Source organism: Sinocyclocheilus rhinocerous, unplaced genomic scaffold (genome assembly GCF_001515625.1).
Source record: "Sinocyclocheilus rhinocerous isolate Xijiao unplaced genomic scaffold, SAMN03320098_v1.1 scaffold2584, whole genome shotgun sequence".
NCBI lineage: Eukaryota > Metazoa > Chordata > Actinopteri > Cypriniformes > Cyprinidae > Sinocyclocheilus > Sinocyclocheilus rhinocerous.
The window spans coordinates 799,074-813,479 of record NW_015652145.1 but is presented as its reverse complement, the minus strand read 5'-3'; the positions used below and the strand labels follow the sequence as shown (position 1 = coordinate 813,479).

At 36.9% G+C, this 14,406-nt stretch overlaps 1 long non-coding RNA gene across 1 annotated transcript; it reads right to left on the bottom strand.

Moving 5' to 3' along the window:
- Positions 1-10,399: 10,399 nt before the first annotated feature.
- Positions 10,400-13,131, bottom strand: LOC107713734 (uncharacterized). Its single transcript, XR_001636927.1, has 4 exons — positions 12,991-13,131; positions 12,107-12,297; positions 11,924-12,005; positions 10,400-10,576 (listed from the first exon to the last, which is right to left on the bottom strand). It is a non-coding gene; the product is annotated as an uncharacterized LOC107713734 (long non-coding RNA).
- Between the last annotated feature and the right edge of the window lie 1,275 nt (positions 13,132-14,406).

Sequence of the window (14,406 nt, the reverse complement as noted above, 5' to 3'; positions counted from 1 at the left end):
CAGACAGTCAGACAGATAGATATATCAACAGATATATAGAACAACAAATATATAGACAGACAGACAGACAGACAGACAGACAGATAGATAGATAGATAGATAGATAGATAGATGGATGCCATTGCTGTGTAATCGGATGAATCATTAACTAGCAAATATAATGTAATTTTATGTCTGAACTAGAAGGAGAGGACAAAATCTAGGTGTGTTTGTCACAGAGGTCAAGAGAGAAAGAGAAAAGAATGGAGAGAGACACTGGCACAGGGACAGAGATGACTGTCCTCCATATGTTAAACTGGAAAAGCACACAGCAGAATCAATAATCAGCCTAAAGATCCATCTGTGTCTGTTTGTCTCTAAAGACACAAAGCTGTGTAGTGTTGTTAAACCTGCAGTTCTCAGTAAAGAGGTCAAATGCTTGTGTTAGCTTTACCCTATGAGCTTTATTAAACTTAGTCAACCTTTCACAGCGCTGTTAATGATTACACATCTGTAACACAATGACATACAGTACATAGACTTACACATTCATACATCCTGCCGAAACTCCCAAAGGTATTTGGACTCTGAAGTCACATTTAAAGAGCCTATTTACTCTTTGCCACGTCAAGTGTTTTCTTTGATCGGATAGCTATCTGATGCCAAAAGACCAGGTAAATGCACTTCGAAACGCATTCAAGACGGATTGCAATCCGATCACCACTTCAGATACCACAGCACTATTGGAACATACAGTACATCTCCACAGATACAGCCAGCTGGAGATGAGCATCTGTTTTCAGCATGTGCAAACTGATGCAAATGAAACTCGCTGTTTAGCATCACATCATCAGTCTGCGGCATTTTTGCATGTTCAACACACAATCATCTTGTCAAGTGGTGAACGCTAAATTCTTTCACCAGTGCTGATGATGCTTTTTCAACTGTTGCAGACTTTGATCTTGAAACCAGCTGATGATAAATAAATCAGCTGACGATTAATCAGCTGACAATGCTTTCGGTGATGTGAACTCCACTGAATTTGCTTAAAGCACCGGAACTAAAGATCAGAGTTAGATTTGTTTTGCAGAGATGCACTTATGTGGCCAAGTGTAAATGGAGCACTTTTAACAAATCTGATAGTTATCTGATCTGAGAAAATGCATGAAGTAACAAGTGTAAAGAGACCAAAAATGTACATGAATATCATACCAAACCAAGTGGCATCTGAAAACTAATGTCACTTTTTCTTCATCATTTTTTGTGCTTTTTGGGATCACTGTATGTACAAGAGCCTTAAATTCTGAAACAATAATGACGCACATCACATCAAAGCAAATGGGTCATCATTGCTAACTAGGGCTGGGTAAAAGTGGGGCAAGCCTCTAATTTAAGCTTTTTATCCAATTTCACTTAATGCAGAACAATTACGGCTAGCAGCTAAAGTGATTATTAAAGCAAACGCTGGCTAGTCATTGACAGTCTGTGCAATGAGGCAGTAAGGCAGCTGCCTTTAGTTTTGGACACATCCAATACCGTCCAGTGAGAGATCAGAAAGTCAATGTGTTGGTGTATTTGCATCCAGATAGATGTACTGGCCCATGTCTTGGAGCAGCGCCACGCTGCCATTTCTAGCGGCCCAGTGGGCAGAGCAGGAGCCCAGGCTGGAATCTAAAGAATGCCTGTGTTTTGAGGTTGTTTCTGTAATGAAATGTCCCGGCCTGGTTGCTGAGAGGCAACTGCGTTCACCAGCAGACCCACACAGAGAGCAGGACAATGCAGTCAGACACGCTGTATAGCTGCTGACCACAGGATGCCCAGCAAGCCCACAAACCCCTTCATTACATCAACGCCAAGTTTTCACTTGTACTCACGGGTTCCACAATCCTGCTTTACACACTGCAGTTATATGACAACAACAAGATATCAGGAAAACTGTTGTACAGTAGATCAAGAATATGATGCAATTGTTTAGGGGGCAAACAGATAAACACTAGTTTGGACGTCTTAAAAAGCAGTAATTTGCATGCATGCAATGCATTATTTAAAGAAGCTTTTTCGTCTTATTTCCAGAATTTTCCCACAAAAATAGTGAATGCAATCACTAAAAACACCATCTTAAATTAAAAAAAGGAAAAACAATATTACAACAACAGACAATGACACAATTGTTGCATTGGAAAAACATGAAATATTTCATAACATTTAAAATGTATAGGATATAATCAGTATCACTGCACAAAATTCATACTCTTTCTTCTATCCGTCACTACCACATAAATACATTCAGTCATTTTAGGCTGCAAAAATCCAAAAAAGTCCCGTAAAATCCCGGTGGGACAATTTAGGCTGTATATTAAATGACCACGTGCTAATGCCTATTGTTTTGGTTAGTCCAGTGAATTAAATAATTATTTTTATATAATACTCAGATATTTTGATAATTGTTTTTTCTTTTTATTATAAAGGTTAGCATGAGTGCAAAACAACCTCACGTTAGGAAACACATACATCAATAACAAAATAAACAGTAAAACTAATATCACAAAATAGATAGTTCCACCGAGCGATATTTTAGTATCATTGTACTATGTATTTATTAATACTTTGAGATTTTGTTTTACAAATATTTTAATATATCTATTTAGCTTTTATTCATTTTTATTTCAGTTTTAGTCTTAGCAATTTTAGTACTTCAACTTAAACTAAATGAAAATTAAAAATGAGAAAGTTTATGCTTTTTATATTCTATTTTTTGCTAATGTTAATTCATTTCTTTTTTCTTTTATCCTTAAACTGAAAGCGGCTTTAATATAGTCAATACACACACACACCTGCGAACACACGTCAGTTGAGTTAATTAAAGTTGCGACATTGCTCTGCAATCATAAACCACTAAACTCAGCTTCATATTTTGCAAAACAAAACCCTCTGACAAGTTCTTTCTCGTCTTGAAATCATTAGGACTGTCATATAACCTAAATTCAAATTTAAAACAGGACCAAAGATCAGGAGAGGAGGTGCTTCTTTAAATGTTAGAGAGTGTCAAAAGAAGAAAGCTGTACCATTGCTTCCTTCATTTACTGAGTTGCTTAAATTCCTCAGACTACATAAAACTCGGCCTGGTGATGAGGCGATGACATTGTCTGTGTTACAGAGATGACACAGAGGCATCAGCATCAAGAGGTGACCGCTGATCACATGACCAACTCATGTTACATTGTATTTCATACCTCACGCAAACACACATGCATATCACACACCTTACATCCACATCTAATCTTAACACTCAAATCTACAGACAGTTCTGAATGCATACATGATTTATGCTTTTGTAGCATTTATTTTCCACTTATAATGTTAATGGTTTGTTGCACAAAAACAGGCTGTTTTTGCTACCGTCCCTTTAAGACTTCTAATTACTGTTTTCACAGCACTGTATTGCTATTCTTCAAACATTCTGGTCAGGTATTTTTTTTTCTAGACATTTAACACTGAGTATTAATCTTTTACATTTAATTAAGCCTGAATCACATCATGTACAGACTCCATTTTTATAAATTTTCATTTCTTAGGTATGTATGGAAGCTTGTTTCTGGCACAAGATAAAGGTGATTGCAACTTTTTGTCTCACAATTGTGACTTTTTTCTCTCTGTATCTCACAATTCTGGCATAAAAAGTCAGAATTGTGAGATATAAACTCAAAACTGTGAGAAAAAAAAAAATCAAAATTATGATTTATTAACAGTAATGCATGTGAAAAAAAACTCAGAATTGCAAGAAAAAAAAACTTAATTCAAAATTATGTCACAATTCTGACTTTTTTCCTCAGAATTCTAACTTTACATCTAGCATTTCTGAAAATTATATATATCTAATATATATTCTCCAAAATATCTTCTTTTGTGTTCAACAGAAGAAAGGAACTCATTCAGGTTTGGAACAACTTGAGGGAGAGTAAATGATGACAAAATTTTCATTTTGGAGTGAACTATCCCTTCAACAAACCAAATGCATTAACACATACATTTTAATTCTAAATTACATACATCTAATTAAATAATTAAAAATGTTAGCCTCTATTAGTGTGTAATACTGTCTCAGGTTTCAGACAGTATTAGGTCAAGGATATTTCTAGTCTCTCTCTTCATGAGTATATGGTTTGTGATTTGTGTGTAAAGGATGAGTCAAAGCGTCCACTCATTTCCCATCAGACACACATCATATCTTTATCCAGCATCACTGATTCTACACAGATCGTTTTATAAATACATACAGACAGAGGGACATGTATGGAGCAGGATCAGTGAGCGGCATTGACGTCAGGGTCAGACATTCCTTGCATGACTATACTGTGCTAATCTAGCGGACAGGTCCTCATTGCCTATAGACATACTGTATATATGGTATATGGTACATATACCGTACAAAAACAAAATTCCAAATCTCTGACATAAGAGTGGAAAAAAAAAAACAGACGTTCACTCTAATCCAGGCTGTTTAATTATGGAAAGTTGTGATGTGCTGTTCTCAGATAACGGGGCAAGATGATTGACAACTCGGCATGAAGTCATAATAGACTCTTTCAAAAGTTTAGATGATGTTTTCCCATACGCTGTCTACACTGATGGTCTGAGGTTCAGTTTATTTGTAGCGACATGATTTTGTAGACCAGGTGTGAACAGATGGCCACAGATTCACAGATTCTTACAGTCACAGCAAACTAACATCTGTCAAAAAGCCTTGCTGTGGAACAGAGTAACATCACCCTTCCGAAGTTTGGGGTTGGTGAGATTTTTGTAATGTTTTTGAAAGAAATATCGATCACATATTATTTTAAGGTCCAATTCTTGCTATTAACAAACCATTAACTATGACTTTTGCCTCAAAAAACTCCTAATTTGCTGCTTATTAATAGTTAATAAGGTAGTTGTTAAGTTTAGGTATTGGGTAGGATTAGGGATGTAGAATATGCTCATGCAGAATATGTGCTAATAAACAGCCAATATGTTAACAATAGGCATGCTAAAAAACAACTAGTTAATAATGAGAATTGGTCCGTATATAAAAGTGTTACTGAAATATCTTATGCAAAAATACAGTAAAAATCCCATTCATTTTCTCCATAGAGAAATTGATTTTTAATGATAACATGTAAAACCTTTAAAACAGATCTAACCTGAGCCCAGAAATGGAATGTGTTTCTGTACACGTGTTTTTATTTTTTTTTATGTCAAAATATATATTTTAATTTAATATACTTTGAATATTTTGCAATAAACTAAATATGCATTTTACACATAATCAATGACTTACGTGCAATATTTTTATATTTTACTGTTGCTTATGATTCGGTTACGTCATTCATGGGATAAGTGGGTCCTTTATGGAATGAGTAGTTCTTTAAAAAAAAAAAAAAATCTTGTACTTTTATTTTCTGAATTTTAAATAGATTTTGCTCCAAATCAGTGTTTGTTAATCTCAGTGCTGTCTGCTTTGATTTATTGCTCAGAATCTTTACCAAAGATTTTTTAAAGAGGCCTATAAAGAAAATGATGGGACAGATACTTTTGTAATAGGTTGCTGAAAAAGTGGGTGTTCACGGCATTTCTCAATAGACAATGTGTTCGGATGAGGTCAAATTCATGTAATGAGCGTATCCGGTCTGATGTTTACAATGTGCTTTCAATTAAAAAGCTGAGAGGAATGGGATGTTTCACAGGATGCAGTAATGTAACTGAAAGCCATGCAGTTGCCAGCTTCAGCTCTTTGATGGTTGACACGTTTGGACGTGTGACGGCCGCCACATCAGCAGGAGAAACTGATTCACGGTCAAAGGGCTTCTCGTAACTCATGTAAAGAGAATTGGGGGATTGTGGGTAATGCATGAGCTGATTAATGCACAGAGGGAGGGGGAAAGATAACACTAGCTAACTCACAGAGTGCTCATCTCCTCTGGGAACAAGAATGCTGCACAATAGACTCAGACTGAAACAGAAAATATGAGCGCTATGGTGGAGGGAGAGATAAAGGACCAAAGGGAGAGTAGTAAAATGAAGCAGGGGAACGAGACGGTCGACAGACTGAGAGAATGAGGAGATGGCACAGATCCTGGAGTCTGGGACAGGAATGTTTCCATCACTCTCTACAGTAACAGTTTTAACAGAGAAGATCTCACATTTGAAGACCAGGCCAAATACATGAAAGAACATCTTTAGCACTTAGAATCGGCCAAACCTGAACCGAAACAAAAACCCTGGAGTCACCACAATCTTCAAAATGCAGCTTCCAAAAAGAGGTTTTCACAACATTTCCATAGAAGAACTATTTTGGATTTCAGTCACTTTCAGTGAAAAGTTCTTAAAACCTTTTTTTTTTAGTGTGAAGAACATTTTAATAATCTAAAGAACCTTTTTCCACTATAAAGATTTTTTTTTGTGCAATGGAAAGTTTCTGTGGACGTTAAAGGTTTTTCATGGAACCATCATTGCCAAAAAATAACCTTTATATTTAAGAGTGTGGGGTGAATGCTCACCATAAACACACGTAGAGCATCATATAACACTGATTAAATGAAAATGTTGTGAACATCACCATTATGATTACATTTACATTTAATCATTTAGCAGACGCTTTTATCCAAAGCGACTTACAAATGAGAACAATAGAAGCAATCAGACCTACGAGAGAACAAAACTAGCGAGTTTAGGTATATTGGTGCAGCGCCAGTGGTTGTCTTGTAGGCAAGCATCAGTACCTTGAATTTGATGCGAGCGGCTAGTCGGCTACTGGTAGCCAGTGTAACCTGATGAGGAGAAGATTAACGTGAGCTTTTTTTTGGCTCATTGAAGACCACTCTCGCTGCTGCATTCTGGATCAGTTGCAGAGGCTTGATAGTGCATGCGGGAATGCCCGCCAAGAGAGCATTACAATAGTCCAGTCTGGCGAGAACAAGAGCTTGAACATGAAGTTGTGTGACTTGCTCTGACAGGAAGGGTCAAATCTTCCTAATGTTGTATAAGGCAAATCTGCAGGACCGGGCCATTGTAGCAATGTGGTCTGTGAAGCTTAACTGATCATCGATCACAACTCCTAGGTTTCTGGCTGTTCTGGAAGGAGTTATGGTTGATGAACCCAGCTGTATAGAGCAGCTGTGATGAAACGATGGGTTTGCTGGAACCACAAGCAGTTCTGTCTTAGTAAGGTTGAGTTGACGGTGATGGTCCTTCATCCAGTTAGAAATATCTCTCAGACAGGCTGCAATACGAGCAGCTACCGTCGGATCATCTGGTTGGAATGAGAAGTAGAGTTGAGTGTCATCAGCATAGCAGTGATAAGAAAAGCCATGCTTCTGAATGACAGATCCTAATGACGACATGTAGATGGAGAAGAGAAGTGGTCCAAGCACTGAGCCTTGAGGAACCCCAGTAGCAAGAAGTTGTGACTTAGAAACCTCACCCCTCCAAGACACCCTGAAGGACCTACCTGAGAGGTAAGACTTGAACCACAGGAGTGCGGTTCCTGAGATGCCCTGAGATGATTATTAAGAAAGTTGCAGGCCAGATTCGAACCAGAGACATCTAACCACTGAACCACAGCTCTGTCTAGACGAAACATTAACACTCATTCAGCGGAGTGCTCTGTCTTGTTTGGAGGTTTGATCAATATTTGACCACACTGACCAGCAGAACGAGCCCAACAGCAAACAGCACCAGCTCAGTCAAGGTCACTGCAGATAATCTAATCCAGGATGTCCTGCTTGCCTAAAACCCAGCTGCTACAACATGTGCTCTTAGTATCATATATTTTTGTGGAACAGATAAAGTCAGCAACAGTGATTTACTGGGACCATGAATTAGTGTAGGGGGAAGCAAATCCTAAAATGAAGAGAGAGCTTTCATGTTTTTCACAGTCAATTTAAATAAATAAATAAAATAAGAATATAATTTAGAAATGAAAGCCACATGCCATTAAACAAAATACCAATAATGTATAAATACTGTAACTGTTGATATATATAAAATATATGTAACAAATTATGTTAAATATTGTTAAAAATACATCTACTTTTTAATGTGTATATCAGTGCCAGATTTTATTTATCAGATTTTATTTCAGGTACAATTATTAAGCAACTTTGGTCTAACAGATTGTTTTTTTCTCACAGTTTACTAAAACCACAATAGATGATGTAGTGCTGAGTGTATTTATTAAATGGAATTTGATTGCGTTATCAATATATACTTTACAATCATCAATAAACTGTTCCAGCTAAAATATTCTGAATTTATGTTAAAAGGGTAACACTAGAGAACAATACCAGGAAAAGCTTGAAATGGTCAGAGCGCAGCAAATTTTTTATTTATTTTTTTTATAAAAAATATATACATATTTTCGGAATTAGCTTTTTCATTATTAAAGTGGTTGAATTGATCAGAAATTCCACTTCCATTTCAATTTCTCTACAGAAATGAATGGGTAACTATGGTAACCAGATTTTGTTTTGCCCAATAAGTGTGTCGGACCTCCTGTATCTATGCAGAGTGATGGAGAAATTGTGTTTGTTTGTGTGTGATGTGGAGACTGGGGAGGGGTGGAGGGCGGATCCAAGACACTGTGGCCGTTAAGGAAAACCCCAGACCATCAGTATGATAACACAGTCTTGAGCGTCATGATAAACCTTTATCTTATAATATTAGTAATGAACCCTGCTTTTCTTTCCTTGTTGTTTGTAAACTATATTTCTCCCTCCTTCAGTGTGGCAGCCAGGCAAACCAGTGAACACTCTCACATGAGCGATACTGAACTGAACTTACACATGCTATTCAGAGAGCTGCACTGAAAGGTCAAGAATGCAACCATTTGGGCAAATATTTGATTTAAAACTAAGCAGGCTGGTGTACGTGTGCTCAAAGAGAGCCAGTGAGGTGCAGGATGACCTGAGGGTTAACAGGCTCTTTGTGTACCTGAATGGAAGAACAGGAAGCGTGTGAACTCTTAGACAAACACACACTTCAAACACATACCAAACCAGTCAATATTATGATTTAGATATTTAGGCCACATATACATCCCGCAAAGTGTTGAGTGTGACATGAATGCATTTAAATGCTGGAGTGTATCGCTAAATAGCTTTTCTTTGAATATGCAATACAGGAGGCACTCCTGAAGCAGCATTTTGAGTCTCATGATTGTTAACAACCAGTATGGACGCCAACAGATTAACCTCTTTGGTGCTATTTTTGATGGAAGAAACACTAGCGACTGCAGACATATTAATGTCTGGTCATTTTTAGTAACCCTCTGTCCACATATGCATCATTTAGAACAACCAATAAACAACCAGTCTCTACCAAACCAATACTTATGTTCCATTCATCTGTAATATTAACATATTTTGCCTAATATACATAATCTGTCCACCTCTGAATGATAGAAATCCACTATACATTAGGTCAGTTCTCTCCATAGAGTGTCCTTATAGCCTGTGACTGTATGTTTGGTGTATTTACTCCACTACAAAGATTATCTGTGATTCACACAGCACAGAACTGGAGCGCCGCCATGAAGGAGCCTCCCACTGAAAATGCTCAGTATTAGCAGCATGTATGTCCAAACAAGCTTCTGAATGGCAAGATAACCTAACAACAAATGTGGAGAAAACAGACTGCAATATAAAACAAACACAAATCTTTGTCTAATGCATTTGATCTCCAGTTTGTGTATGATCATAGTCAGTAAGACTGCAATACTCAATACGGAAACAGAACATGCCAAGAAATATATCACCAAACAAAAACGCTGAGTGCACAAAGATGTAGTCACATGAATAAACATAAAATGGAAACTCTTTGGATATAAAATGAATATCTTCTTAATATCTTATTTCACAACACTACAAACGTTCTAATTTAGCAATTTTACAACCTTACCAAAATAAATAAATAAAGTGATAAAACATTTCTTATATAAGTCCGCCACCATGTGGTAAGAAATGGAAATGATTTAAAGATTTCTCAAACAAAACCCTGGATGAACCACAGCAAACAAAAGTTGACATTATTTGTAATAAAAAATAAAGTCACAATACAACAAAGGTCTTTAGGCTCCTTTAAATAAAACTTCATTTTTATTATAATTTTTAGGGTGAAATATGACTCAGACATGCTCTTAATATGTTTTGTGAAATTCGCCCTCAAAGTCCTACCTGGATTGGCCTGCCATCAGAAACTCTAATAATTCTATTGCATGTAAGACTCTTTCATGGTGTAAATTTTATAAGCTAACATAGTATGCTTTGGAGTATTGTTTGTAACCCTTATTGTCTTTTGTTCTTACTTGTCTTTGTAATTGTATTTGTTGTTCTTCTATTGCATAATAAAAAAAAGAAAAGAAAAAAAAAAAAAAATTGGCCTGCCATCTTTTGATCCGATCATGTCCCTCCACTCCAGCAGAGAGCGCTGCAGGTTGTCAAGGCCTGTTTCCCATAATCTGATGTCCACAGTCACCACTCCACCAGAGCCCAGAAGAGCCATCACTACATCTGTGTCTGAGACCTTTGAGATCCACACAGTGTAGGGAGACATGGAGCTGCTCCTGAACACGTCAGCATGACAGCCAATGATCAGAACCACTGGAAGATATTCAGCTGCCTTACACACAGTTACATGAACCTAAATGTAAGGCCTTTTGAAGACATTTTTAAAACGGCAAGCATAAAATTACACATAAAATCATCAGGGTCAGATGAACATATTAGGGCTAGAAGGTGTTAAAATGTCAGAAGCCAAAGTACACAAATACAGAAGTGTCAGAAGACAGAGTACAAAATTAGGTAATCAGGTAAAAATTTAAAGGAAGAGTTCGCACAAAAATGAAAATGTACTCACCCTCAGGCCATCTAAGATGTAGATGAGTTTGACTCTTCATAGGAACAGATCTGGAGAAATTTAGCTTTACATCACTTGCTCACCAATGGATTCCCTGCAGTGAATGGGTGCCGTCAGAATGAGAGTCCAAACAGCTGATAAAAACATCACAATAATCCACAAGTAATCCACACCACTCCAGTCCATCAGTTACTGTCTTGTGAAGTGAAAAGCTGTGTGTTTGCAAGAAACAAATCCATCATTAAAAGATTTAAATTTAAACAGTTGCTTTCGACCAAAATATGAGCCCATAATCCATAAAAATGCTTCCTCCATATCTCCCACAGAAAATCCTCACATTAAAATCAACCAACATATTTGTTTAGAGCTGTTTTGGACTGTTTTCACTTGTAAACGGTGCTTGAACTGTGCATATTTCTCTTCTGATTCAGAGGAGACAACTTTTCACTTGAGAAAGTAATATTATGGGTAGAGGACTATTTTAGTTAACTGATGGACTGGAGTGGTGTGGATTACTTGTGGATTATTGGTATCAGCTGTTTGGACTCTCATTCTTTATGACGGCACCCATTCACTGCAGAGGATCCATAGCTGAGCAAGTGATGTAATGCTACATTTCTACAAATCTGTTCCGATGAAGATACAAACTCATCTACATCTTGGATGGCCTGAAGGTGAGTACATTTCAGCAAATTTTCATTTTTGGGTGAACTATTCCTTTAAGCAGAATGCAATTTGCATTCTCATCTTGCAAACCGTTACTGGCTCATTTTTGTTTATTTACTGGTAAAAAAAAAAAAACATATTCTATTATATAAAAAGGGATATTCCTGAATATTTTATGAACATCACTGTCACAATATAATTTATGCAAAAATATTCATCACATTAGGCTACTTACAACATAATGTAATCATGTAAATTATATTAATATTATTACATCATTTTAAATTTACTGTATCCAAATGGCTGGTAAAATGAATGGTATTTAGCAAAAGGCTTTGACCGAACAGAAGAGGGAGCTAGAGTTTAATGAAAGAGCCTGACTCTGTACCTCGGGACTGGAATGCATTTGAGCTTCTTAGAGTTCAGGTCTGTCACTTCAAGGTAAGCAGCAGTCATGGGTGGTGTGACATCTGTTGGTCAATCAATACCATCATTATCATAAGTAAAGCACCATTATATTTGCTAATACAGTTGTATATGATGTGTACATATGAATGTGTCAGAGCTTAACCTTTGGGGTAGATCTCAGTCAGTGGGACTTGTGTAGGGGGCAGTGCTCGGACCACTTGATTGACACCTAACACAGACACAGTTGACCCTCTTTGCTGGCCCGGTTCGCTTACTTGACCCAAAAAACATATCAGGTCCCTGACCCTCTGTTATGGGCGAAGATCTCTTAAAGCTGTACACTTCATTTGGGGACTGTGGAAATACAATACAAAACATGTTATCACTTGGGTTTGCCATACAAGAGTATCCATGATAATAATTAAAAAAAATAAATAAATACACAGTTTAAAACATGTGCCACATTTTTAGAAAAATGCACTCTCTGTGTTGGATTCTTATGGTTTTAAAATTATTTACAGTTTACAAATAAGAACACAAATAACAATTTTAACATTTTCAAGAAACATTTTATTATAGTGACTCCAAAAATGTCATTTAATAAAAAAAACATTAAAAAATATTAAAATATTTTCTTACACCTTGAAGACGTGTGTGTATGTGTATTCATTTTACAACCTAAACCTACCTTAACAAGGTTTCCTTTTAAATTATTATGAGAGACTTACTAATATTCTATGAAATAATTTATCCAAAAAATATTCATCACATTAGGCTACTTACAACATAATAATAATGTAAATTATGTTAATACCATTACATCATTTAAATTGACATATAAAACATTTAAGACATTTTAGGCCTTGATTTAAAGAAAATCTAAATTAATATTTCAAAATCAATGTGCACTTCAAAATTTTGAAATTCAAAATTAAAATTTCAAAGTGAATGTGCACTTCAAAAATAAATAGATTTGGACTAAATAAGCACCATATCACTGATCTATAGAATTAAACTGTATTTTACCACAGCGTATGTCATACCCACCATGAGATCTGAGAAGCCCACAATAACATTAGCATAGATGTTAGTGTCACAGAGGATGCGGTTGGGAGAGACGATCTTCTGGTCCAGGGCAGTGCTGAGGTTCTCACTGGGCAGCTGCTCATTCGATACCTCCTGAGGAGCTGTGGCTTCCATCCCTGAAGCACAAAGACAGTCAGACCATCACTCCACTCTAAAATGACCCCCTGTAGAGATGATAATGTGTCCCTCACTACTAAACCCATAAAAGGGTTCAGAGTGTTTCTACCATGACTCTGCATTTGTGACATCTTTATACCCCAGTCTAATTGGTCATTATTCAGACCTTCTGGTGACATTCTGTCACACTCGATTTGATAAAGACCCCAATCCTGCTGATGGGAACTTTTGATGTCATCAAAAACATGCTCATTTTTCAGAGCAAACGCTGAAACGTGTCTGACACTTTAGATGTACGATGCCCACTAAGTACAGGCATTAGTCTATCTCTATGACAGCAACATTCATCTCAATAAGTGATACTATGAGTTATTAAGCGTCTTTCTGCTCTTCATGCTCCAGAAACAAGTGCTGAAGAAGAAATGACAAGGGGCACTTCATCAGAAGGAAGCTATGGTTATGTAACCCCGGTTCTGTGATACCAGAGTGAGGAATCTCACCACACTTTCCTCCTCGCAGCAGCAGGGTGAAGACCTGCTGAGAATGACATGACGACAGGTGGCAGCGGCTTATAACCGTGACCTGTCTGTCAGCCAACAGACGTAGTGTAACTGCTTCTTCCGTGGACAGTCACGATCTGAGGCAGAGGTACTTTACTCTGATTGATCGTAACATTTGGAGAAAACCCGCAGCCTAACTATGAGCAATAACAAATAGCATTTGTTCATTTAGCCCAGAGGAGAACTGGCCTCTCGACTGATTTTTCAAATATTTTTTTTTTCTACATTTCTGACACCAGTTTGGGTTTCTTGCTTCTGTCGCCATTGGCTTGCTTAGTTGGGGACGGGGGTTTAAAAGACACTTAATATTCGGTACTATTGTTGATTTGATTGCACTGACAAAAAAAGTAAGCTAAACTGAACTTTATAGCTGAATCCAAGGGCCGTTCACACGGAACGCTTTTTTCCATACCAATACTTTTCACACTAGACGGACATGTTTGACCATTGCGTACTAAAGCGTTCTCAAAAAGTGGTGCTCAAGTTCAAATAAGTTCAACTTAAAAAAAAAAAGCGTCTCGAGGCCTTGCGGTTTTTTTTTCCATTCCACTGCAAAGCAAAAACGTGTTTTGTGAATGGCCCCTAATTTGTTTCATAATGAACTGAAGTAAACTGAATCAACATTAAACTGACTTGAGTTGAATAATGATACTATTGTCTTTTAGAGCCTGCTTTACAGCAGAATTTAAATTTGTCTCAT